This window comes from Miscanthus floridulus, chromosome 1, assembly GCF_019320115.1.
Source record: "Miscanthus floridulus cultivar M001 chromosome 1, ASM1932011v1, whole genome shotgun sequence".
In the NCBI taxonomy this organism is placed as follows: Eukaryota; Viridiplantae; Streptophyta; class Magnoliopsida; order Poales; family Poaceae; genus Miscanthus; species Miscanthus floridulus.
In genome coordinates this window covers 41,668,565-41,677,372 of record NC_089580.1, presented here as the reverse complement: position 1 = coordinate 41,677,372, position 8,808 = coordinate 41,668,565, and positions in this window count along the sequence as shown.

The window sequence follows — 8,808 nt, the reverse complement described above, 5'->3', positions numbered from 1 at the left end:
TTGATGTCTTCCATGTTTCTCAGTTGAAGAAATGTCTTCGTGTACTGGAAGAAGCTATTGCACCCACCAACATAAAGCTTCAATCAGATTTGACCTATGAAGAAAAACCAATCCGAGTGTTAGAAGAGATAGAAAGAGTAACACGGAGTAAGATCATTAAGTTCTATAAGGTGGTGTGGAACAATCACAGTGAACAAGATGCTGCGTGGGAATGAGAAGATTATTTATGAGAGGTTTATCCTGCCTTTTTCCAAGAATGGTAGGTCTTGCAAATCTCAGGATAAGATTTTTATAAGGGGGAGGGGTTGTAACACCCTAGGTGTTAGCCTTGCATAAATTGACTTGCATTGCATGAGCATGAGCATCATGCATTCATATTTAAGCTTTTACAATTGAAACAATTGCAACATTGCTTATTATTTCATGTTTCCCTGTATATATGCATATGATCATGAGTGAATACATGTAAGTGATGGATGTGAGTCACTAAAACATATTAGCTACACTTAGGATGACTAGTGAAACAATGTTCATGAAGATCACTTTGCATGATCAAGTACTTAAGTGATGCTATACATGTTGACCTAGATAGCTTTATGTGTAACCAATGTATGAAATGATTGTGTGACCTTACAAATAGCTTAAACATGTTTAGAAGATTATTATGAACAACTTTGGTATTCATAGCTAGGGCTAAATTGGTCACTAAGTCATAGTCCAAGTACAAGTCGTCATTTGAATGTAATATGTTTGACCAAGTTTGAACTATGTCATAGAGACCTTGCATGGATGTGGTTACCATAGCAATGTTGTAGTATTTGAGTAGAGGAACAACTTTTATTTTTGGGTCATAGACTGGTTTAGCTCCTAACATACTTGAATTAGGCTCACAAAAGTCATCAATTCACTGTTTTCAACACTTAGCAAAACTTTTCTAAGTCAGCTACACCGACAATTTGACAAGCTCGACTTTGGTATGAAATAACTTGAGTTTGGTTGAGAATTAGGGCATGAGTTCTAAATAGAAATTAGAGCCGGTACATAGGTCTGCAATTCCCATTTAGGTTGTTTGCATGATGGAGCTATGGATTATCTGTTTGATCATCGTGAAATCACGTCGTCAGGCTCGGTTCAGGGCTCTGATGGCCAACTCATTCGGTCTTCAGTGGCCGACTGGCAACAGAGCATGGCTACCGCATGGAGGGAATGAAGCCGCCATCACCGCTAGTCTGAGCAGCCAGACCACATTGAGCCACAATGTGCCTTCATCATCCCCAGCACTCGCCCACTCCATCCCCGTGCTCTCATTTTGCTCTCTGCCTCTTCCTTCGCCCACTCACAGCAGCCACAACAACGGATAGCGTCGTCGTCACCATTTCCGGCCACCCCGCTCGCCTTGCACCACATCACGTCGCTCCTCCACCAACACAGCAGTGCTGTTGCAACTCCACCGTATCACCACGCCAACTTCGCCGAGCACCGCGCCACCTCCGCCGAGCACCGCGCCACCTCCGCCGAGCACCGCAGCCACTCCACTGTCATCCCAGAGTCTTACCGCGCCCACATTTGCTTACTAACCATGCCCAGTAAGTCGTCATGGCCGCACCGCCTCCGACCGCCTTTCGCCATAGTGGTTGGTACTCTAGAACCACCGTCGCATGCAGCAGCTCATCGACTCGTTAGATCCAGTCGTAGCGGTCACCGCCGGTGTAGCGTCGTTGTCCTGCTCTGCCATGCCGCCATTGATGCCGCCGCCGTGCTTAACTCCGGTAATAGGTCTAGCTTGTCAGCTCAATAGGTACGGGAGGTCATGGGGATTATCGTTGGGTCGGTGCCATCACCAGAGAGCATCACCGTCGGCGAACTTCGGTTGTCCCGCGCCGTGCTCTGTTTTACAGTCGCTGACGTGCGGGGTCAACTGAACCAAGGGCTCCAGCTGTCAGTGACTCGATGGAGAAAACTAGTTCATTTGTTTTCAGATTTGTTGCAAACTTTGAAAAATGATAAGTGGGGTTGTAAAGATCCAAATCTTGTAAACCAAATTTTGTAGTGTTCCTTAGGAAGTGTAGTATTTATGAAAAATATAAAATCTGTTGCTTGACACTTTTTACTAGGGTTTTCTATTTATGCTATTTTAAGCATTTGTGCCTTGTCATTTTTGCATAGGATGTTTTCCTTGGTAAAATGGCATAAAACTTTTACAGTAGTCTATTGGTAGCACTAGTAAGCCACTGTAATTTTTTGAGAATTTATGATGCACTTTTGGTATATGTTTATTAATTACCCTAATTATTTAATTAAATTAAGAAAGGCAATTAAATAATTAGATTGTGATTAAGCATAATGTTTTCTATGGTTCTTATGATGCATAGTAACTATTGATGTCAATGGTAAGGCTTATAAGCCATTGATTGTATACAAATAACTAATTATCGCTTAATCATTCAAATACAAGACTGCATGTATAGTTTTGATTATGTGGGTGATTTCATATGGATAATGGTCTCTACTGTAAAACTTGTTAATAACAAAGTTGTATATAACTTACTAATCTACCTTGGGTTAAATTTTCATAGACATGGGACTTAGGGTTTTTGAGTTCTAGCTGTTACAAGTTTGCTATCCGAAGGGTTTACTTTCTAGATAGATTTGATTGAATGATTTGTTTGCCCAATTTAACTCTTGAATCACAGTGAGAGTATTGAAGGAAAGTTGTAGATAATTTTATAAGCTTTTCATAAAGTCTAAGATCACCACGTTTGAATAAGTAGAACTTCAGTTATGAGTAAAACAAGTAGCTGCTATTTTGCGATATAGTAAATGCATTGTTGAAGTAATTGATTAAATAATCAAGAAGAGATATGCACATACTCAGTAAATGTGAAGCACTTGTTATTACTTTAACACCATGTTGTTAAGAATGCTTACAAGAATCCATTCATCATGTATCACCATGCTATACTTGTCAGCATGTATGCATTCGTAATGTCTTATGCCATATCCATGCATATAGGATCGACAGAGGAGATAACGTTGCTGGAGTTCAATGAAGAAGAGGAAGGGGACCAGCAGGAGATTCCTCAAGCCACGGCTCCCAAAGGCGAGGAGCAGACCCCAGAGGAGCTTTCGGAGTGTCCTGATCACCGCCCACTTCCTTTATGAAAGGCAAGCCCTAGAGCATTCTAAGTCTCCCAGTATTTTACAAAATATTACTTGAGTCATTTATGATTGATGCATTAGGTTATAAGAGTTGATTGGAACCACTGATGCATATAAATTCCTTGTCTAGATTAGTACCTTTAACCCTGTATAGGTCCAGGATCAAATAATGCTTAGCCATGCTTAGACCGGTAGAAGCCGGGTGATTTCCTGTCACCTGCGAGATATAGGTGGATACCGAAGCACAGTTGGCTATATTTGCTATCGTGGAAAAGAACCATGGGGTAAAAGTAAATTAAGGCCAGGCGGAGTCTATGGTAGGTTGACTCATGTGATTCCGTCTGTGCCGATTAAGGACCGTACCATTGTTGGCACTTCTGACAAGATTGAACGCATGCCTATCACTTAGCTGGCCGGATAACTCGTTTTGACCGTGAAGCTGAGTAGCTCAACTCAGGCTGGGCCCTGCTCTATAAGAGTGCGTACTCTGGATGGTAGTAAGGATGTGCGGGGAGCCAGACTAAGCCCAAGGGTAGGCTGGGCCTGAACGTCCTGGCATTTGGTTGTCCCTGATTGTGTGGCACTGGGCGAACCCACGAAATATATATTTGAGTTGTACCAAAGGTGACCTAAGGCTACCATGGCTGGTAGACCTGGGTTTGTATTAGGAATAAATTCCTAGCTGGTTGAAATCGATTCGAATTGCCGTCTCTCCCGGATAGTGAGAAACTTGGCTAGCCCCAACATCGTAGTAACTGTACTATAGAATATGATGGTTTGAATGAATATGGAATTATAATACCTGCTATGGTTACTATTGTATGCTCTTAAAATGATATACAACATGTTTGGCACAGGATAGTTGCTAATTTAGAGATGGATAGTCATAATTAACATGATAATAGAATTATAATGGTATAACTGAGTTAATCGCCTTTTATGCAAATTGTTGTCAAGCTATCTCCATTTATACAGCCTTGCATGATCCTTGGAGTCATTTTATTTCTGGTTTATGATGGGTAAGTCTAGCTGAGTATCTTCTCATACTCAGGGTTTTATTTCCCATTATTGCAGATGGCACTGTTTATCATGGTTATTGCAAGAGTTGCTTCTATCTCGCTGTGGATGAGGAGTAAGCCTAGGGCAGGCTTCTTTATTAATCCCTCTACATGCTTTTATGGACTGTGATCGTATGTTGGCACTGTATCAAACTATGTTGGCAAATGCTACTTTCAAAACTTAATTTGCTTCCGCTTTTATTTATCAAACTTGGTTTGTAATAACTTTGTTTCATACTCTGATGATGGAAATGTATCTGTGAACTTTATGTAATATGTGACATGTATGTTGAATCATGTACGATCTTGGTTGTTGTAAATTGTTTATCGAGACCCGTCGTGGTACTCGATGGACTACCAGGTTTATATATGTTCAAGTATGACAGTACGACCATTTATGGGCTACCATTGTACTTGTACTCTTATAAATTGGTCGGTTCTACGACAGCTGGTGTAGAGGAATCCAAATCCGCAAGCTGATGAATTATTGCTGAGGGTGACCGAGATGATGAAGGATCAGTTCGGTCTGAAGCCAAAAGGACTGACCTTTTCGTACAAACGCCCATATCCAAAAATGGTATGATTTGGTCGCCCTTCCCACAAATTATAGGCTTCCAGAGTTTGCTAAGTTCACTGGCCAAGACAGTACAAGCACGATAGAATATGTCAGTCGGTATCTTACATAGCTGGGCAAAGCATCAGTTGAGGATGTCCATCGAGTTCATTTCTTCTTGTCCTTATTAGGGCCAGCCTTCACTTGGTTTTCATCACTACTAGTTAATTCTATTGCCAATTGGGCTGACCTAGAGAAAAAGTTTCATACATATTTTTACACTAGGACTGGATTTAAGAAGATTACCGATCTGACAACTATAAAACAGAAGACTAATGAATCAGACACTAAATTTCTTTAGAGGTTCCGAGAAATTAGGAACTTGTGCTTCTCCTTAAATTTGGCTGATGATCAACTGGCTGCTTTAGCTATTCAAGAAATACTGCCAATATAAAAAGAAAAGCTGCTAGGACAAGAATTTGACAACCTGGGATAATTGGCTCAACGAGTGGTAGCGCTCAATAGCCAATTCCAGAGTATGCGTAGAGATTCATTAAGTTACCGATATTGCTTATTGCTTCTATTATTTATTTAATTATAGCAATATCACTTCGCCCGATTGGGATTGATCTAGATCAGCATTATATCCTTTTTAACCCATCGTTTGTTAATCTAAAACTAATCTATTGGTTAGCGAAAACTGTTCCATGGCCCGTTATCATGGTCTGTGTGATTCTGCCTCACACCCCACTGTTAGCACCGTAGAGTAGGGATTGTTATTTGGTAGATCTATTCTTGAGAGGGCATGACCTTAACTGTGCGCTATGCCTGAATCGGCTGTTTTAGTCGATATCGAGCGCTTTCATGAACAGTTCGCATCACGAGATTATTAAAGTAGCGATAGGTTGAAAGATATGTTAGCCCCATAATCTTATTATTGTATTATGGCCTGCATAATTCTGTATCATGCCCCACTGATATTAGTAATAAGTTAGGGTCATCGAGTCTATTGTTGTTTCTACGGCCTGTATGATTCTGCCTCATGCCCCACTGGTCATAGTGATAAATGAGATCTAATATGTTTATTAGATTTATTTCTATTAAATGGTTGAATGATGATGAACTGTTTCTTTTATAAAGGAGTTCGGTTACTTATAGTCATTGGCTTAGCATAAACTAATTATTATTAATATCTTTTTGCCAGTGACCAATATTTGTTTAAACAACGACATTCATAATGATAATCGATTCTTCTTACACAACCCTATGAGCTTTAACCGATTTATTCTTATGAATATGCTGGAATCAGCAATTTAGTCGATCTCCTTTCATATCGGTTTTCAGAGCCACACATTCGGGACTGTCTGGCAATAACGACATGACCCGCCCTTAATTACTAATAATCTTTCTCTCCTTGTCAATTGCAAGGTCAAATTGACTAGCACGTCTCAAGAGGAGTGCATAGGATCGACCACCCTTACGCTGAAGTTAGGCAGATCTCTAGCTCCATCGAGCGGACCCTTCCGGCTTGCTACATGTGTCCTCGGCACGAAACAAAATTCTATGTTGACACAGTCGAAAAATAATATTACTAGCTAATATTTCCACTAGCTTAGAAATCACAAATTGAAATCAAATTCAGCTAAAAAACTTAGAAATTTTCAAGTTTGCCAACAATTAGACACTGCTATGTTTAGCAAGGACAGATTGGGTTAAGGAGTGGTCTAGTGTTATAGCTCGATTTGGTAGTCTCATGTGCCATCTTGAGCATGGTGAAGATGGTTTAGGTCCTAAAGCAATCGTTTGATCGTATTGAACGCTTTAAAATTCATGCGTGTCACTATCTCGGGTTGGTTGGCGTCGGGTGCGTGGTCACCGTGTGGCCTTCTCACACCGCGCACATGGCCACATCCCGCGTGGTCAACCATGCCACCGTGCTTGGCCGGCAAGGGCCGGCCGCAGCGAGCCACTGGCCCCACGCCCTGCTGCTTTGCCTTGCGCTACCGTTTGGGTGCCGCCACAGCTGCACTGCGCTGCCATTGCGTTCGCACTGCTGATGCTCCTCGTGTCACGACGCTGCCGCTACCGTCGCATCGTCATCATGTCCATGCCGGTCCACTGTATCTCTACGTTGTTGCTAGCCCTGTGCGTGTTGCCTCTGCCACATGCACGTGGGTGAGCCACCGTTGCTATGCCATTTATGGCACTGTGGCACACGGGCCACGTCGGTTGGACACGCGCACATGTTGTCCATAGCACCGCGTGTGGGCCTTCTGAGCTCGCCGCTCGCGTCCTGCCAAGGCATGGACGAGCCGAGCCCACTACCGTGCTTCATTTCACTCTTTCTCTCTTTTCTCTTTGCTTTCCGCCATCATCAAGTCGCATCACGGCGAGTCAAAGAGTGAGCACCTTTCATTAATTCCTTGTGCTCGCGTCTCCGCCCTCATGCCCCCTCTCCAGCCGACCCCACCCCGCCTTGACTCGCGTCATGCTGAGCTCCAATTTTAGAGCTTTGCCCGCCACCGTGCCGTTAAGGCCCGTCATCGCCCGCGTCGTGGCCAGCCTCCACCACTTCACCTCGTGCTAATTCCTCTGCACCACTAGCTCGCCTTGGCTCCCTCTTTGTTATGCGCACGCTAGTCGCAGCTCTAGTGCCGCCTCCTCACCGTTGACGCGGCCATGCCTTTGTGGTCCGTCGTTCACCTCAAAACGTGCACATGGCTAGCCTCGCTCGGGTCATCTCTGGCCAAGCCGGCTTCTCGGTAAGGTCACTGGTGAGTTATCGTTGCTCACTCGCTACCTCTATCGCCTTGTTGTTGCTGTGGTTCACCAGAACGCCGTCGCCATTGTCGTAGGGTGCCCGTCATCGTGGAGAGGTCCTTCTATGGTGTCTCGGCTCGTGCAACCACCGCCCATCGTCTCGCATAAGCGCCAGTGCCACCGCTCGCCATGTCGGCGCGCGCGGGGAAGGCCGGGGGCCTTGCCGTTGTAAAGAGGAGAAATATCCAAGGGTTCTATTGTAAAGTCGTTGTCTATAGAAATAGTACATGTAGAGTTCGCGCTATTTTATAATAACGCGACGGCGTTTTTGCTAATGTGCCAGCGCGCACGGGCTTCCTCGCTATGGGCTGCACCGCGGGCCACCGTGCGCTTGCGCGTGCACGCACTGTGTCGTGTGTGGGCCGCGTTGAGCCAAAATCAGTTTAGTTTTTTCATGGAGAATAGAAATAGCTTTTCATTTTAATTCTAAACAGAACTTTGGTAATTAATATAAAATCATATAGGTATTCAAAAATTGTGAAACCAATTTTGTTAAGTTCCTAAAATTGTGCTCTATCTGTTAGTGTATTTAGTTCATATATATACTTATTGATACCAGAAGCTATTAAATCATTTAAGAATGCTTAATATTATTAGGTTAAATATTGTAGGAATTTTTGTGGCAAAATGGTGATAGCTTTAGCTTTAACAATTTTATAGTAACTTCATATTATTATTATGTGCTCACTGTAATTTTTGTAGCTTTAGAATAGACTTAACATAAGGGTAGTTAAATGCTCTTTGTTTCAAATATACATTAAATCATTAGTAGAAATAGAAATATATCCTTTATTTGTAAAGCTAGGTGTTTATTAGTTGAACCCAACACTTTACTTGATGAAGATGATAGTTAGCTTAGTATCTTAGTCATTAGAGCTAGCTTAGTAGTTTACCATGTGTATTCTTATTTTAAGAGTTGCTGTTGCCAAAATGCTAAGTGTTGCATCATCATCGCATGCATGTAGAGAACGAGTTGGCAAAGATCGTGACCATCGGAAATCATGAGTTCAAGAAGGTGATCGAGGAGTACGAGGAGGTCCTAGAGCCGCCATTGACTGACTGAGTTGACATCGTGTCTACTCAAGGCAAGCTCCGGTGCATAACACTTATTTTGAATAATCACTAGATATATATATGTAATGTGTATTTACGTTACAAACTTATTATTGAAACTATATGCATAGATAAACCTACATATGAGTCCTACTAGCATAGGTC